Raw genomic sequence first — 18,442 nt, 5'->3', positions numbered from 1 at the left:
GTCCTTACAGAAAAACAGGAAAACACATCCAAACAGATGATGGAAATGAACAAAACCATACTAGACCTAAAAAGGGAAGTAGACACAATAAAGAAAACCCAAAATGAGGCAACACTGGAGATAGAAACCCTAGGAAAGAAATCTGGAACCATAGATACGAGCATCAGCAACAGAATACAAGAGATGGAAGAGAGAATCTCAGGTGCAGAAGATTCCATAGAGAACATCGGCACAACAATCAAGGAAAATGTAAAATGCAAAAAGATCCTAACTCAAAACATCCAAGAAATACAGGACACAATGAGAAGACCAAACCTACGGATAATAGGAGTGGATGAGAATGAAGATTTTCAAACCAAATTCCACGACAAAACCAAAGTATTCCACGACAAAACCAAATTCACACATTATCTCTCCACGAATCCAGCCCTTCAAAGGATAATAACAGAAAAAAACCAATACAAGGACAGGAACCACGCCCTAGAAACAACAAGAAGGTAATCCCTCAACAAACCTAAAAGAAGACAGCCACAAGAACAAAATGCCAACTTTAACAACAAAAATAACAGGAAACAACAATTACTTTTCCTTAATCTCTCTTAATATCAATGGACTCAACTCCCCGATAAAAAGACATAGACTAACAAACTGGCTACACAAACAAGACCCAACATTTTGCTGCTTACAGGAAACTCATCTCAGAGAAAAAGATAGACACTACCTCAGAATGAAAGGCTGGAAAACAATTTTCCAAGCAAATGGTATGAAGAAACAAGCTGGAGTAGCCATTCTAATATCTGATAAGATTGACTTCCAACCCAAAGTCATTAAAAAAGACAGGGAGGGACACTTCATACTCATCAAAGGTAAAATCCTCCAAGAGGAACTATCAATCCTGAATATCTATGCTCCAAATACAAAGGCAGCCACATTCATTAAAGAAACTTTAGTAAATCTCAAAGCACACATTGCACCTCATACAATAGTAGTGGGAGACTTCAACACACCACTTTCACCAATGGACAGATCATGGAAACAGAAACTAAACAGGGACACAGAGAAACTAAGAGAAATTATGAATCAAATGGATCTGGCAGATATCTACAGAACATTCTATCCTAAAACAAAAGGATATACCTTCTTCTCAGCACCTCATGGTACCTTCTCCAAAATTGACCACATAATTGGTCACAAAACAGGCCTCAACAGATACAAAAATATTGAAATTGTCCCATGCATCCTATCAGATCACCATGGACTAAGGCTGATCTTCAATAACAAAATAAATAATAGAAAGCCAACCTTCACGTGGAAACTGAACAACACTCTTCTCAATGATACCTTGGTCAAGGAAGGAATAAAGAAAGAAATTAAGGACTTTTTAGAGTTCAATGAAAATGAAGCCACAACATACCCAAACTTATGTGACGCAATGAAAGCATTTCTAAGAGGAAAACTCATAGCTCTGAGTGCCTCCAAAAGGAAACTAGAGAGAGCACACATTAGCAGCTTGACAACACACCTAAAAGCACTAGAACAAAAGGAAGCAAATTCACCCAAGAGGAGTAAACGGCAGGAAATAATCAAACTCAGGGGTGAAATCAACCAAGTGGAAACAAGAAAAACTATTCAAAGAATCAACCAATCAAGGAGCTGGTTCTTTGAGAAAATCAACAAGATAGATAAACCCTTAGCCAGACTCACTAGAGGGCACAGGGAAAGCATCCTAATTAACAAAATCAGAAATGAAAAAGGAGACATAACAACAGATCCTGAAGACATCCAAAACACCATCAGATCCTTCTACCAAAGGCTATACTCAACAAAACTGGAGAACCTGGATGAAATGGAGAAGTTCCTAGACAGACACCAGATACCAAAGTTGAATCAAGATCAGGTTAATGATCTAAACAGCCCTATATCCCCCAAAGAAATAGAAGCAGTCATTAATAGTCTCCCAACTAAAAAAAGCCCAGGACCAGATGGGTTTAGTGCAGAGTTCTATCAGACCTTCAAAGAAGATCTAATCCCAGTTCTTCACAAACTATTCCACAAAATAGAAACAGAAGGTACTCTACCCAACTCATTCTATGAAGCCACAATTACTCTGATACCTAAACCACAAAAAGACCCAACAAAGATAGAAAACTTCAGACCAATATCCCTTATGAATATTGATGCAAAAATCCTCAATAAAGTTCTTGCTAACCGAATCCAAGAACACATCAAATCAATCATCCATCCTGACCAAGTAGGTTTCATCCCAGGGATGCAGGGATGGTTCAATATACGGAAATCCATCAACGTAATCCAGTATATAAACAAACTCAAAGACAAAAACCACATGGTCATCTCGTTAGATGCGAAAAAAGCATTTGACAAGATCCAACACCCATTCATGATAAAAGTCTTGGAAAGATCAGGAATTCAAGGCCCATACCTAAACATGATAAAAGCAATCTACAGCAAACCGGTAGCCAACATCAAAGTAAATGGTGAGAAGCTTGAAGCAATCCCTCTAAAATCAGGGACTAGACAAGGCTGTCCACTTTCTCCATACCTATTCAACATTGTACTTGAAGTCCTAGCCAGAGCAATTCGACAACAAAAGGAGATCAAAGGGATACAAATTGGAAAAGATGAAGTCAAAATATCACTTTTTGCAGATGATATGATAGTATATATAAGTGACCCTAAAAATTCCACCAGAGAACTCCTAAGCCTGATAAACAGCTTCGGTGAAGTAGCTGGATATAAAATTAACTCAAACAAATCAATGGCCTTTCTCTACACAAAGAATAAACAGGCTGAGAAAGAAATTAGGGAAACAACACCCTTCTCAATAGTCACAAATAATATAAAATATCTTGGCGTGACTCTAACTAAGGAAGTGAAAGATCTGGATAATAAAAACTTCAAGTCTCTGAAGAAAGAAATTATAGAAGATCTCAGAAGATGGAAAGATCTCCCATGCTCATGGATTGGCAGGATCAACATTGTAAAAATGGCTATCTTGCCAAAAGCAATCTACAGATTCAATGCAATCCCCATCAAAATTCCAACTCAATTCTTCAACGAATTAGAAAGTGCAATCTGCAAATTCATCTGGAATAACAAAAAACCTAGGATAGCAAAAACTCTTCTCAAGGATAAAAGAACCTCTGGTGGAATCACCATGCCGGACCTAAAGCTCTACTACAGAGCAATTGTGATAAAAACTGCATGGTACTGGTATAGTGACAGACAAATAGACCAATGGAATAGAATTGAAGACCCAGAAATGAACCCACACACCTACGGTCACTTGATCTTCGACAAGGGAGCTAAAAACATCCAGTGGAAGAAAGACAGCATTTTCAACAAATGGTGCTGGCACAACTGGTTGTTAACATGTAGAAGAATGCGAATCGATCCATTCCTATCTCCTTGTACTAAGGTCAAGTCTAAGTGGATCAAGGAACTTCACATAAAACCAGAGACACTGAAACTTATAGAGGAGAAAGTGGGGAAAAGCCTTGAAGATATGGGCACAGGGGAAAAATTCCTGAATAGAACAGTAATGGCTTGTGCTGTAAGATCGAGAATTGACAAGTGGGACCTCATGAAACTACAAAGCTTCTGCAAGGCTAAAGACACCATCAATAAGACAAAAAAAACCACCAACAGATTGGGAAAGGATCTTCACCTATCCTAAATCAGATAAGGGACTAATATCCAATATATATAAAGAACTCAAGAAGGTGGACTTCAGAAAGTCAAATAACCCCATTAAAAAATGGGGCTCAGAACTGAACAAAGAATTCTCACCTGAGGAATACCGAATGGCAGAGAAACACCTGAAAAAATGTTCAACATCCTTAATCATCAGGGAAATGCAAATCAAAACAACCCTGAGATTCCACCTCACACCAGTCAGAATGGCTAAGATCAAAAATTCAGGTGACAGCACATGCTGGCGAGGATGTGGAGAAAGAGGAACACTCCTCCATTGTTGGTGGGATTGCAAGCTTGTACAACCACTCTGGAAATCAGTCTGGCGGTTCCTCAGAAAATTGGACATAGTACTACCGGAGGATCCAGCAATACCTCTCCTGGGCATATATCCAGAAGATGTCCCAAGCGGTAAAAAGGACACATGCTCCACTATGTTCATAGCAGCCCTATTTATAATAGCCAGAAGCTGGAAAGAACCCAGATGTCCCTCAACAGAGGAATGGATACAGAAATTATGGTACATTTACACAATGGAGTACTACTCAGCTATTAAAAAGAATGAATTTATGAAATTCCTAGCCAAATGGATGGACCTGGAGGGCATCATCTTGAGTGAAGTAACACAATCACAAAAGAACTCACACAATATGTATTCATTGATAAGTGGATATTAGCCCAAAACTTAGGATACCCAAGATATAAGATACAATTTGATAAACGCATGAAACTCAAGAAGAATGAAGACCAAAGTGTGGACACTGTGCACCTTCTTAGCATTGGGAACAAAACACCCAGGGAAGGAGTTACAGAGACAAAGTTCATAGCTGTGATGAAAGGATGGACCATTTAGAGACTGCCGTATCCAGGGATCCATCCCATAATCAGCTTCTAAACGCTGACACCATTGCATACACTAGCAAGATTTTGCTGAAAGGACCCAAATATAGCTGTCTCTTGTGAGACGATGCCGGGGCCTAGCAAACACAGGAGTGGATGTTCACAGTCAGCTATTGGATGTATCACAGGGCTCCCAATGGAGAAGCTAGAGAAAGTACCCAAGGAGCTAAAGGGATCTGCAACCCTATTGTTGGAACAACATGATATACTAACCAGAACCCCGGAGCTCTTGTCTCTAGCTGCATATATATCGAAAGATGGCCTAGTCGGCCATCAATGGAAAGAGAGGCCCATTGGACTTGCAAACTTTATATGCCCCAATATAGGGGAATGCCAGGGCCAAAAGAATGGGAATGGGTGGGTAGGGAAGTGGGGGGCGCTATGGGGGACTTTTGGGATAGCATTGGAAATGTAATTGAGGAAAATATGTAATAAAAATATTAAAAATCAAAAAAAAAAAAAAAGAATGGGGAAGAAGTGCTGGGCGTGGTGGCACACACCTTTAATCCCAGCACTTGGAAGGCAGAGGCAGGCGGATTTCTGAGTTTGAGGTCAGCCTGGTCTACAGAATGAGTTCCAGGACAGCCAGGGCTCTACAGAGAAACCCTGTCTTGAAAAAAAACCAAAACCAACCAAACAAACAAATAGAATGGGGAAGAAACTGGAGTAATCCACATGCTAATAGGTTAGAATTGAAGACTTTAATATGAATTCACATTAATCCTAATTCCGATGCAGCTACTATGTTAGCTTGCCATTACTGCAATAAAATTCTTGAAAAATAAAAATAATAATAATAAAAAAAAAAAGATCTAAATGCCAAACAGCACTATTTAAATGCAATAATTTTACATCTCCTGAGGATGCAGGAGGAGAGCTCTCTAGGGTGGAACTCGAGTCATTGCTTCTGGCAGAATGCTGTTTGCATAACTGTTCAGGCTGCCTTTTAGAGGACAGATGCACTAACTAGAGATAAAGATAGTAAGATGGGAACGTGCAACTAACAGTGGGTAGATGAGAAGTTGGGAAAACTGCAGCTCACAGTGGGTAGACCAGAATTTCAGGGTTGAAGGACTCTTTCTCGAGGTCCTTCTTTTCTCTGACTCTGTGATTATTAGATGGAAAGTGGTGTATTCCTGGACAGATCATGGCAAGCCATCACAGTCCTCACATTGGAGGTCTTTATTAAAAGGTGCCCCTGAATGGGGAGGTAAGGAAATGAAGTGAGGGAGGGAGGGAGAGTGAGCTATGGGTCATGGGTCTGTGACTTTATCTGGACGGTGATGTAGGTAATGCAGGTGGTGATGTTTAGGTGATTCAGGTAACACAGATAATAAATATGCAGAGGGTGCACAACAGTTGCCAAGGCAACAGACACAGGAGGGTATTGTTGCCTAGTGTCATCGCTGGGTTCAGAGGCTGGTTGTAAACAGTTTCTGGCTCTGGATGGTTCTGATGCTAACATACCTCCTTTTTTCTTATCATAAAGAGAGGAAAAAAGGCGGCAGGTGGAAGCTGACGATGAAAGGGGAATAGGGCATCAGATCTCTTAAACTGCTTCCTGCTATCTAGTTGTGCTGTCAATTTTGGGGAGTAGCTGACTTTTACCATCGGCACTCATTTGATAGTCATTCACATAAGGCTCCCCTGTGGACAGTGGTTGGTAATCCTGTAAAAGGAACTTAATTGTTTGGTTAGAAAATTTTTGAATTTGTTGTTGAAAGAATGTGAAGATGAAGTTAATGAGGCAGGGAACAAATAGTAAAGCTGGAAAATATGAGGAAAAGAGGTGTTAAGAAGGGCAGTATCCATTTCCTTATAGGGTTTTTGGAAGATGTGCCACATTGTTCCCTGTGTCTCTGGATGTCTCTGGATGTCTGATTGTAGCTGCTGGATTTTATTTCTTACTATCCCAGATTTGTTGATGTAGAAACAGCATTCTTGTTGGAGAAACAGGCAAAGACTACCTTGTTTAGATGTAAGGACATCTAGTTCCCATCAGTTTTGAAGCACCACTGCTTGTCAAAGAATCCATCTGTCTTTGGATGGTGAGAATAGTGTGGGTCACTTCTTGAAAACTGTTGTCAAGCTGAGAAGAGAACATTTTGTATAGGGTTAGGGAAGTAGTCAGTCCTGCTATTCCAGCACCAGCACCTATAGTTATTCCTGCAGCCACCAGGAATGGCATGCCCTGAACTGTTCTCTTGTTATGTTGGGTAGGTATTGTCTCTACAACTGGGATTGGTAGAGGCACCTTTCTGTGGATTACTCTTAGTTCAGGGCAAAAGAAAACCAACATGCAAATTCCTGACCAGCTGGAAGGTAGGCAATGATATACCTGAATGCCACAGAGAATCGATGTGTTTTGGACTGTGGGACACTGTGATAGAGATGAGGTATCAAAGGTTATGGTTCTATTGTAGTCTATGAAGCTTAGCATTCCTACAGAATGTGTTCCAGTGTCTTAAACAGTCTTCCACGCCGAAAAGAGAGATAGAGAAAAGGCATGGGATCATGGCAACATCAGAGTCAGGGCAGCTGATAAAAGGTGAGGTGAAGTTACATGGCAGAATCACTGGAGAGACTGTAAGTGGCAATTGTGTTAGTTCTAGGGAATACACATAGCCAGCAATCGTTAAAGCAACCAGATCAGGTGACATTAAGGAGTTAGTAGCCTGAGGTTTGAATCAGAAAGCAAAATGATAGGTTATTGACATTTATGAGAGGAGATGTCAAGGAAGTAAGGATCTCAGAGGAGTGTTTAATTACTTCCATTTTTCCGATATCCAGAGGTTGGACGATTGAGACATATTTTCTCTAGATGTGAATTATATTCACTGAGGACCCAGATTTTTTTTGACAGGTGTGCTAAAGGTGCAAAAGAGGGTCCCAGTTGGTGACCCAGGACTCCAAGGGCAAATCCTCCTATTTTGGTTACATAGAGGGAGAAAGGATTAGTCAGGTCAGGGAGGTGTAAGGCCAGGGCCTTAAGGAGAGCCTCTTAGAGTTTTTGAAAAGGCTTGATAATAGGTTTGAGAAGAGGTCCATGGGTGGGGCCTGATGCTGCTTCATATAAGGGTCAGGAAATAAGGGAAAAGGAAGGAACCCAGGAATGTAAAAAAAATTAATATTCCTAGGAATGATAAAACTCTTCCTTTGTAGAAGGAATTCTTAGAAACTGAATTAGATTCTTTCTATCTAAGGTAATATAACCTTGTGAGTTGGGCTAAATGTTAATCCCAAATAGGTAACCTGAGGAGTAGACAGTTAGACTTTAGAAGGTGAGACCCTGTAGCCTTGACTGAACAGGAAATTTAGAAGAGCAGTGGTGTGAGCTTGGCTAATTTTTAGAGAGAGATTACAGAGAAGAATATCATCTATGTAATGGACAATCTTAGATTTAGAAAAAGGCAGAGAAAGTAAGTCAGAAGCCAGGGCCTGCCCGAATAGGTGTGGGCTTTTCCAGAATCCCTGGGGTAGAACAGTCCAGGTGAGTTGAGTAGAAAAGTGGGTGTCAGTGTCAGTCTATGTAAAGGCAAAGATGTTCTGTGAGTGGACATCTAGAGGTATATAGAATGCATCCTTGAGATCTAGGACCTAGAAATGAGACATTCCTGAAGGGATAGTGGAAAGAAGTATATGAGCATTAGCCACAACAGGATGGAGAGAAACCACTGCAGAACTAATGTGCCTGAGATCTTGAACCAGGCAATAGGTTTCTTAACTGCTAGTATAGGGGTACTAAAGGTGGAAGAGGTAGGACAGAGTTTTTTCCTTAAGAGGTCAAAGATGATAGGCTTAAATCCCCTGAGGCTCTGGAGAGAAAGAGGGTATTGAGATTTTGTGATGTACCTGGTAGGGTCCAGTAATTGGATGACAAAAGGAGAATGATGCTTAGCAACAGAGGAGTTCTAAATGTCCTAGACTTGAGGGTCTACCTGAGAAGCTGGCAAAGGAAACAATATATTAGAGTTAGTAGGTTGAATGTCAAGGAGGAGGAGCAGGAGGAGGAGGGGGAGGAGGAGGAGGAAGAGGACCGGGTCTGCTGGCAAGGTTGTGTTTAGGTGAATGGGGGGAGCAAAAGAAATAGAGGCTCCCAATTTATCTAAAAGATCCCTTCCCGATAAGGGGACAGGACACATTGGCACTACAAAAAAGGAATGGGTGAAAGGAACTCCCCTAAAAATGCAACTAAGTGGTGGGGTTTGGTGAGGAAAGCAAGGCTGTCCTCCTACCCTGACACCAGGGGAACAGGAAGGAGAAGTAGGTTCCCAAGACTCCATCAGGACTGAGTAAGTAGCCCCAGTGTCCAAGAGCACATTTGTTGTAACCTCCATACCTTCATCAGATGTTGTCTCTGTTCCCAGGAGGCTTTTCAGAATGACACCAAAGCATCTGTATATGATTAAGATCCAAACCCTATCCTCAATCATTCTCTTCACCATCCTTCTAATAAAGTCCAACCAGACACAATGGAACACAGAGGCCAGCAAAGAGAATGGGATTCCTGAGTTCACACTATCTCATCCAAGATGTTCCAGGGCATTGCCCATCCAAACCATCCCCTGTGGGAAATCAGACAGTGAGATGCCTGCCCTCTGACATGGAAAACAGCAAGAGCAAGAGAATCTCCAGCTGTCTCCCAACTCCTTGTACCATTCTAATGTTGTGAGATCCCTTGGCGGATTATGGGAGCCAGTTTGGACAGGCCTCTGGACCCTTCCTCCTGCCACCTGAATTGAGAAACAATTTCCCTAGCTGCCTCCTCCTTCTTACTCAAGAGAACAGAGGGGGCAGCAGGAGCCCAGGGCAGATACCATCCCAGGCACTGGCCAGAAAGCATCATGTGATAGACTAATACCCACCAGGTTGTACTCACTCAATCTTTCTCCATCCCAAACCAACAAACATCTTTCCTATGTCTGTCCTTTGTCCCTCCAGGATTCAGAGTCCAGAATTAATGAATACTTTCCAATGTGTGTGTCAATACTGGGTCTGCTAGCATGGCATGCCTCTCAGGTGGAGGTTGAGTCAGCCCATAACTCCAAGACACTGCCACCAGTGCCTGCCAAGCCCAATGGGGCTCCTCCATGGTAAGCTGAGAACAACCCAACTCTGAAACTCTGGTTTCACGTTCTACCTGATGCTCATGTTTGAAGATCAAGGCTCATTTTTGATCCTATAATAGCTACCTTCTCATAGTCCTGAATGTAAGCTTCTAGGCTCACGCTGAATATTGTCTACCAATAGTGAGTCTTTCATCTTCTTTTGGCATGGCATCTCTAAGAACCTCTTACATATCACAGTAGCCATTGCTATCTCAACCTGATGCCTTGACGGTCTTATATCTCTCTGGCTTTAGAATTCTCCAAGATAATCTGTTCTCATTGGTGAAGCCCATCTCCTCAGTCATTCCTACTAAGCATAGTTCCCACATGACCCTCCAGTCCAACCCCAATTTTTTCTTTGCTTCTTAACTTGATGACATTAGTGTGGTTGATGATGAGTAAGCTTCAGTGTTACAAAACTGTGTAACACCATGGCCACAGAGATTAAATCTTACTGGAATGCACCATGCTCAAAATTTGGCAAGTGCGAATAAATTAACAGTGAACAGTTTTGTGGAGAGGACAGAGAAGGGGAGAGGTGAATGAGAACATAGGTTGCCACACCAACCCCAGTAGAATCTGTGTGACAAGTTCCACAGACTAAGGTGAAAACTTCAAAACAAGGAGGCCTCCTGGAACCAGTTGTGGAACTCTTGGCTGGAGCAAAATATTGAGCCGTAGTTCTCATGGCAATTTATCTGTTTTGTTTTCTCTCATTCCTTTTCTTATTAATGACATGTTCCTGGTAGCCTAGGCCAGGATCTTCAGCGAGAATAATGGGTAAGAAACCATCCCTAGAGATGGGGGGGGGGGGGGTGGTCACTAACATGGTCTTATTTCTGGGAAAACCAACACTTTTACTTCATACATCATTTATAAAGTTATATAATAGTATTGTGACAGATAAAAACTTTCCCAACAATAAAATTTCATAAGACTTCATGTGTGTCATCAGAGGTGGGCTTTGGTATATGATAAAGAAAGCCTTAAATAAAAAGAATTAAAATAGTTTAAATTTATGCATTGAAGATTTATAAAAACTCAGGCATTAGATGTTAAACAATAATTGTCCATAAAGATTTATTAACCCGCTCTTGGATACATGTCACTAGCCTTGGATGATTGATTATATCCTTTCAGAGTTGTTATACTTGGATGATTTCTATTAATCATGATGTTACCTGTTCTGTTTGTGATTCACTGAGTACATCTTTTCAGAGTTGTGATGCTCACTTGATTTTGGTGCTTTACTGTGCCAAATGATAATGATGGTATTTGTGATTGCTTCGCTATTCACATCTTGTAAGTGTTGCAATATTTGCTCTTTTAATGTACAAAACCCCATGCTTTAGAGTTGCAAAATACACTCGGATTCAAACTGCCTCGGTGTTTGTTTCTGTTTGTCACTGCTCAATCCTTACCCACCGAGCTTCGAGGACCCTCATTCCAGGGACCCCCATGCCCGACTGGGGTGGTCCGTGGCAATAGGTAGTAATATATATGTAAGAAAAGATCAGTGAGAAATGCATTTCTTTGTATGCTAATAATAGCATTATGGTGATATAAAGAATTTGCATGAGATGCCGTGTAGCCTTGCATTCTTTCCAGCTTCCTCCCCATAGTCCACTGTGCTTCCCACACATTTACTCAAACCTCATGCCAGATTTCATTCTTCCATTTTCTAATTATTTCCTAGATACCAGTAATCACTCCAGAAGGAGATGCACCACAGCCTTAGCTATGACGTTCCCTTTTCAATGGTGGGGAAATGAGAGTCCAGAAGCAGAAAAATCAGAATGAACAGGATAGACAAAGGTTCAAGGCCTTTGGCCCGAGGGTCTCTCAGCCATGTGCTCCCTGTCACCCTCTCTGTCCTGTCTGTAGTGCCCCCGTAGGAAAATGGAAGTCTTGATAACACAACAGCTACTGAAATGACCCGAGGAAGGGAAAGCCTCTGTTCAGGGCCTTCATAGCCGAGCTGTGGCAGTGGGAGTGGGGTGAGGTTTGATAAATTAGAACCCACTGGTCTGTGACTCTCAAACTAATTTTAATTTTTATTGCCCTGATGGTGTACGATGCCAAGCTTCCACCCCCCTCTCTCTCACACACACACACACACAATCTCTCTCTCTTAAATTATTTTATTTTTTTACTTATTCACTTTACATCCTGCTCACTGGCCCCCTCCTGGTCACCCCTCCAACAATCCTTCTCCTATTTCCTCTCCTCTCCTCCTTGAGGGGGTGGGGGTCCCTCTGTGTATCCTCCTACCCTGGCACTTCAAATCTCTGAAAGGCTATGCATTCTGCTTCCACTGAGGCCAGAAGGCAGCCCAACTAGAAGAACATCTCCCACATGCAACAGCTTTTGGGATAACCCCCAGTCCAGTTGTTCAGAACCCACATGAAGAACCCATATCTCCTACATTTGTGCAGGGAGTCCTAGGTCCAGCCCCTGTATGTTCTGCTTATTTGACAGTTGTTTTTTTTTTTTTTTTTTTTTTTTGGAGAACTGTCTGTTCGGTTCACTTATCCATTTATTGTTTGGCAAATACACACACACACACACACACACATGTTGCCAGCTGTGTTCCTTGTTAGACAGAAGCTCTCTGAACTTCATGTAATCTTGTCATTTTGAACATTATATCTCTATCTCTGAATTTATTACATTAAATTTAATATATATAATTATATTATAGAGGGTTCTTGTATATATTGATACTTCGGTGTCCTTTCCCTACATTTTCTTCTAGAAGTTCCAGAATTTGAGATTAAGAATATTTTATTACAGTTTTGAACTTGTGCATGTGTGTGTAAGTGTATGCATGTGTATGTATATATGTGTGTATGTGTATTCGTATGTGTTAAAATGATATGGTGTGTGTGTGTGTGTTAGTGTGTGTGTGGTAATCAAAGGAAAGCTTGTGGAAGTCAATTCTTTCCTCCCACCATATATCTGAGGACTGAACTCCTGGCATCAGGTTTCGTGCAAGCTTTCTTCCACTGTGCCATTCCATTGGATTTTGTAAATATGCTAAGTCCTACCATAAAGATAATTAGACATCCATTTTTATTGGTACACGATCCTCAGGGAGCCAACCTAGGAGTCCCCTCAGAAGAAGACTGTGATACCTACACAATGGAGTCTTCTTCAGCTGTAAAGAAAATGAAATCATGGCAATGGTAGGAACATGGAAGAAACTAGAAACTACTAAGTTTAAGCAAAGTGTTCCAGACTCAAAAGACTAGAGCTATGCCTCTTCTAAGAAGAAACCCTCGACTTGTGTGCATATATGAGGTTGTAGATCTTGAAATTAGAGAGAGGAGAAACAGGTATTGTGAGAGAACATTGGCAATGAGTGAGAAAGAATAACAAAATATGTGTTCTGTACCAGGAGTGGGGAAATGATGTAGCAGGAAGATGGAGGGGATGGATAGAAGAGTGGAGAGCGAGGGTCAGTGAAAGCAAGCTATGTGTGGCTGTAACATAATGAAACTCATTATTTTGTATGCTCAGTTTTTAGTTACAATCTTCTTTATTCTTGAGAGACAATTTGTACGTGTGTAATGAAATATGATCACACCCACTCATTTTCTTCTTCCAAATCTCATCAACTTTCCCATCCTGAAGTCATGTCTTCTTTTTTGATAACTCACTAAATTAAAGCTGCTCGTGTGTGAATGGGTGAGAAGGGGGCCATTTACTGGAGCATGGGAAACCCTACCGGTTTCCCACTGGTGGCAGTGGGAACACTCCTTCTAAAAGCATGCTTAGTTCTCCTCCATCAGCTCTCAATTGCCAATAACTCTTCATTAAATTATAGGGTTTGGGGTACACTTTCCTCACTTATGCCAGAATTGGCTGAGTTCATCTTGTCCAGGTCTTCTGTGAGTAACCACAGTTGTTGTGGGTTTATGAATGCAACCACGATGTCACATCTATAAGACAGCACTCCACAGCACTCCTTCTCATTCTCCAGCTCCTACATTCCTCCTGCCTCTTCTGCAACATTTCCTGAGCCATGGTGGTGATAGGAGGACATTGATAAAGATGTCCCAATTATTTAGGACAGACCCTCCATCTCCTGTTTCTAGCACTGTGACCAATTGAGTGTTTCTGCATTTATTTATTTTTTTATTATTTTTTATTTTTTTCCAAAACAATTTTTATTAGATATTTTCTTCATTTACATTTCAAATGCTATCCTGAAAGTCCCCTATACACCCCCCTAGCCCTGATCCCAAACCCACCCACTCCTACTCCCTGTACTGGGGCATATAATCTTTGCAAGACCAAGGGCATCTCCTCCCAATGATGGCTGACTAGGCCATCTTCTGCTACATATGCAGTCAGAGATGTGAGCTCTGGGGCTACTGGTTAGTTCATATGTTGTTCCTCCTATAGGATTGCAGACCCCTTCAGCTCCTTGGGTACTGTCTTAATCAGGGTTTCTATTCCTGCACAAACATCATGAGCAAGAAGCAGTTGGCGAGGAAGGGGTTTACATTTCCACATTGCTGTTCATAACACCAAATGGATTTTCTAGCCCAAAGTTCCAAAGTCCTGCCACAGTCCTCCCCAAAATATGGTCAGGTTGTCACAGGAATACCCTACTCTTGGTACCAACTTCTATATTAGTTAGGGTTTTGCTGCTGTGAACAGACACCATGACCAAGGCAAGTCTTATTAAAAAACAACATTTAATTGGGGCTGGCTTACAGATTTAGAGGTTCAGTCCATTACCATCAAGGTGGGAGTATGGCAGTATCCAGGCAGGCATGGTGCAGGAGGAGCTGAGAGTTCTATGTCTTCATTCAAAGGCTGCTATTGGAAGACTGACTTCCAGGCAACTAGGGTGAGGATCTTATGCTCACACCCACAGTGACACACCTACTCCAACCAGGTCACACCAATTCCAACAAGGCCACACCCTCAAATGGTGCCACTCCCTGATCCAAGAATATATAAACCATCAGAGGTACTTTCTCTAGCTCCTCCACTGGGGGCCCTTTATTCCATCCAATAGATGACTGTGAGCATCCACTTCTGTATTTGCGAGGCCCTGGCATAGCCTCACAAGAGACAGCTATATCAGGGTCCTGGCAGCAAAATCTTGCTGGCATATGCAATAGTGTCTGGGTTTGTTTTTTTTTTATGAGATGGATCCATTGGTGGGGCAGCCTCTGAATGGTCCTTCCTTCTGCCTCAGTTTTGAACTTTGTCTCTGTAACTCCTTCCATGGGTATTTTGTTCCCCATTCTAAGAAGGAACGAAGTATCGCCACTTTGGTTTTCCTTCTTCTTGAGTTTCAAGTGTTTTGCAAATTGTATCTTGGGTATTATAAGTATCTGGGCTAATATCCACTTATCAGTGAGTGCTTGTCATGTGTGTTCTTTTGTGATTGGGTTATGTTGGAGTTTGTCAAAAGACCCTTACTCACAAGGACCACAGAGACCGCCACCATCACTGCAAAATGCATGAGGATTTTTATTGATCCAACATGTTGGGGACTCCCCTCTCAGCACACAGGCCAGAGGAGAGACCAAGAACAAAGAAAGAACACACTTTTTATACCTTTGTAAGGGGCAGATTTGAGCAACAGGGTTCTCATTAGTGTAGCAAGTAACCCTTTCAGGCATTGGTTGGTTTGTATAGTGACTAAGTAACCCTTTGGCCTAGTGACTCACTTTGCTTGCCCCCATGGTGGGTTATTATGATTTGGTCAGAAAAGTAATAGTATATTTTTGAACTTATGAGTGAGCTATTAATGTCACAGCTATCAACCTCACGGGGATTCTAGTGACAAGGTCAGGGTGGTTTGTGGTCTTTGGCAGAATTCAGTGTGGGGCAGGGGACAGGAGAATTGCTAATCTTGATATGGTTATGTCTCTGAGGACAGCTAATATTATTTTGGTAGCTGCAGGCTTAATCATTTTGACCAGTAAAACTATGTTTTTACATTTGTTTAGTCAGCCAGCTTCCTTATCTGGCTCTGCACTTTGCCTGCTAGTACACTTTGGAAAGTCCTTTTCGAGGGGGAAGGTACTGGGTGGTCTTGAATTCATTTTGGATATTACAGGTACCTCACTCAGGATGATATCCTCCAGATCCATCCATTAGCCTAAAATTTCATAAATTCATTGTTTTTAATTGCTGAGTAGTACTCCATTGTGAAAATGTACCACATTTTCTGTATCCATTCCTCTGTTGAGGAACATCTGGGTTCTTTTCAGCTTCTGGCTATTATAAGTAAGGCTGCTATGAACATAGTCAAGCATGTATCCTTATTACAAGTTGGAACATCTTCTGGGTATATTCCCAGGAGAGGTATTGCTGGATCTTCGGTAGAAGTATGTCCAGTTTTTTGAGGAACCGCCAGACTGATTTCCAGAATGGCTGTACAAGCTTGCAATCCCACTAGCCATGGAAGAGTGTTCCTTTTTCACCACATCCTAGCCAGCATCTGCTGTCACCTGAATTTTTTATCTTAGCCATTCTGAATGGTGTGAGGTGGAATCTCAGGGTTGTTTTGATTTGCATTTCCCTGATGATTAAGGATGTTGAACATTTTTTCAGGTGCTTCTCAGCCATTTGGTATTCCTCAGTTGAGAATTCTTTGTTTAGCTCTGTGCCCCAATTTAAAAAAAAAAATATTAGGTATTTTCTTCATTTACATTTCCAATGCTATCCCAAAAGTTTCCCATACACTCCCCCCTACCTACCCACTACCATTTCTTGGCCCTGACATTCCCCTGTACTGAGGCATATAAAGTTTGCAAGACCAATGGGCCTCTCTTTCCAATGATGGCTGACTAGACCAAGTTCTGATACATATGCAGCTAGAGGCACAAGTTCTGGGGAGTACTGGTTAGTTCATATTGTTGTTCCACGAATAGGGTTGCAGACCCTTTTAGCTCCTTGGGTACTTTCTCTAGTTCCTCTATTGGGGGCCCTGTGATCCATCCAATAGCTGGCTGTGAGCATCCACTTCTGTGTTTGCTAGGTCCCGCCATAGCCTCACAAGAGACAGCTATATCTGGGTCCTTTCAGCAAAATCTTGCTAGTGTATGCAATGGTGTCAGTGTTTGGAGGCTGATTATGGGATAGATCCCCGGGTATGGCAGTCTCTAGATGGTCCATTCTTTTGTTTCAGCTCCAAACTTTGTCTCTGTAACTCCTTCCATGGGTGTTTTGTTCCCAATTCTAAGAAGGGGCAAAGTGTCTACACTTTGGTCTTCATTTTTCTTGAGTTTCATGTGTTTTGCAAATTGTATCTTGCATCTTGGATATTCTAAGTTTCTGGGCTAATATCCACTTATCAGTGAGTTCATATCATGGGAGTTCTTTTGTGATTGGGTTACCTCACTCAAGATGATGCCCTCCAGTGCCACAGACCCTCTGGGTCCCTTTGTCTGCGTGGGACGGGTCTCTAGTCATGTGTGGGCAAAGCGTCGAATGAATTGACAGACAGATGCACACAGGAGAGGTTGTATAGAATCTGAATGTAATTTGTCAAATCGAGCATCAAACTTTTTATACAGAAGACAATAAGGAAGTTGGGTGACACACCAGCAAGGTACAAAGAGGTTACTGGATTCTTACATAAAACAGAGGAATGCAAACACAAAAGGTCTAACAGGAACCACCTGGGATAGAATTCATTGTTAGCAACTGATAACAACAAGGGCTCCACCTAAGATTCACTTAATCTTAGAAGCCAGGGTCAAGGGCTTCGTGCCCTTGTCATAGTTCCTATTTTAGTCTATTGTATAGTTCACCTTCCCCCTAGGCCGTTGTAAATACATGTGTATGGGTGTAACTCAGCTATCTATAGTTCTAAGTATCTACTCTGGTTTCTCCTTAGGTCTGAAACTTCCTTCTTCCTAGGTGATGGTAAATTCCTATGTAGGACAGAGACCTAGCTTTTATTAAAAGTGATAGTGTAATTCTAAATGTCACTAAATAGCAACATTCTTCCTGAATTCCAAGCCCATGCTCTGCTCAAGGACATTCTAGGACATTGGAACACTGGCGAAGGCTTTAGCTATGTCAGAATTAAATGGCACTTATAGTAAGATAATACTAAAAGAGAGCACGTGGATCCATACACCAGACTAACGCGGGAATGGAATATTAATGTATGGGTTAGGGCGAATGCCAAACTCCAGGAGGTGAGTTTCCGTAAAACTCTTCTGCCTCGTGAGTAGCTTCTAAGCCTCTCGGCTTGTCAAGTTGACTCGACCAGAGTGCGTGACACTCCAGATCTATCCATTTGCCTAGGAATTTCAAAAAATCATTCTTTTTAATAGCTGATTAATTATCTATTGTGTAAATCTACCGCATGTTCTGTATCCATTCCTCTGTTAAGGGACATCTGGGTTCATTCCAGCTTCTGGCTATTATAAGTAAGGCTGCTATGAACATAGTGGAGCATGTGTCCTTCTTACCAGTTGGAACATCTTCTGGATATATGCCCAGGAGAGATATTGTGGGATACTCTGGTAGTACTATGTCCTATTTTCCGAGAACCCGCAAGACTGATTTCCAGAGTGGTTGTACAAGCTTGCAATCCCACCGACAATGGAGGAGTGTTCCTCTTTCTCCACATCCTCGCCAGCATGTGCTGTCACCTGAATTTTTGATCTTAGCCATTCTGACTGGTGTGAGGTGGAATCTCAGGGTTGTTTTGATTTGCATTTCCCTGATGATTAAGGATGTTG

The sequence above is a fragment of the Mus caroli genome, unplaced genomic scaffold, assembly GCF_978045245.1.
Source record: "Mus caroli unplaced genomic scaffold, Mus_caroli_1 scaffold_8, whole genome shotgun sequence".
NCBI lineage: Eukaryota > Metazoa > Chordata > Mammalia > Rodentia > Muridae > Mus > Mus caroli.
The sequence above is the reverse complement of the archived record's forward strand: the minus strand, read 5'-3'. Positions refer to the sequence as shown.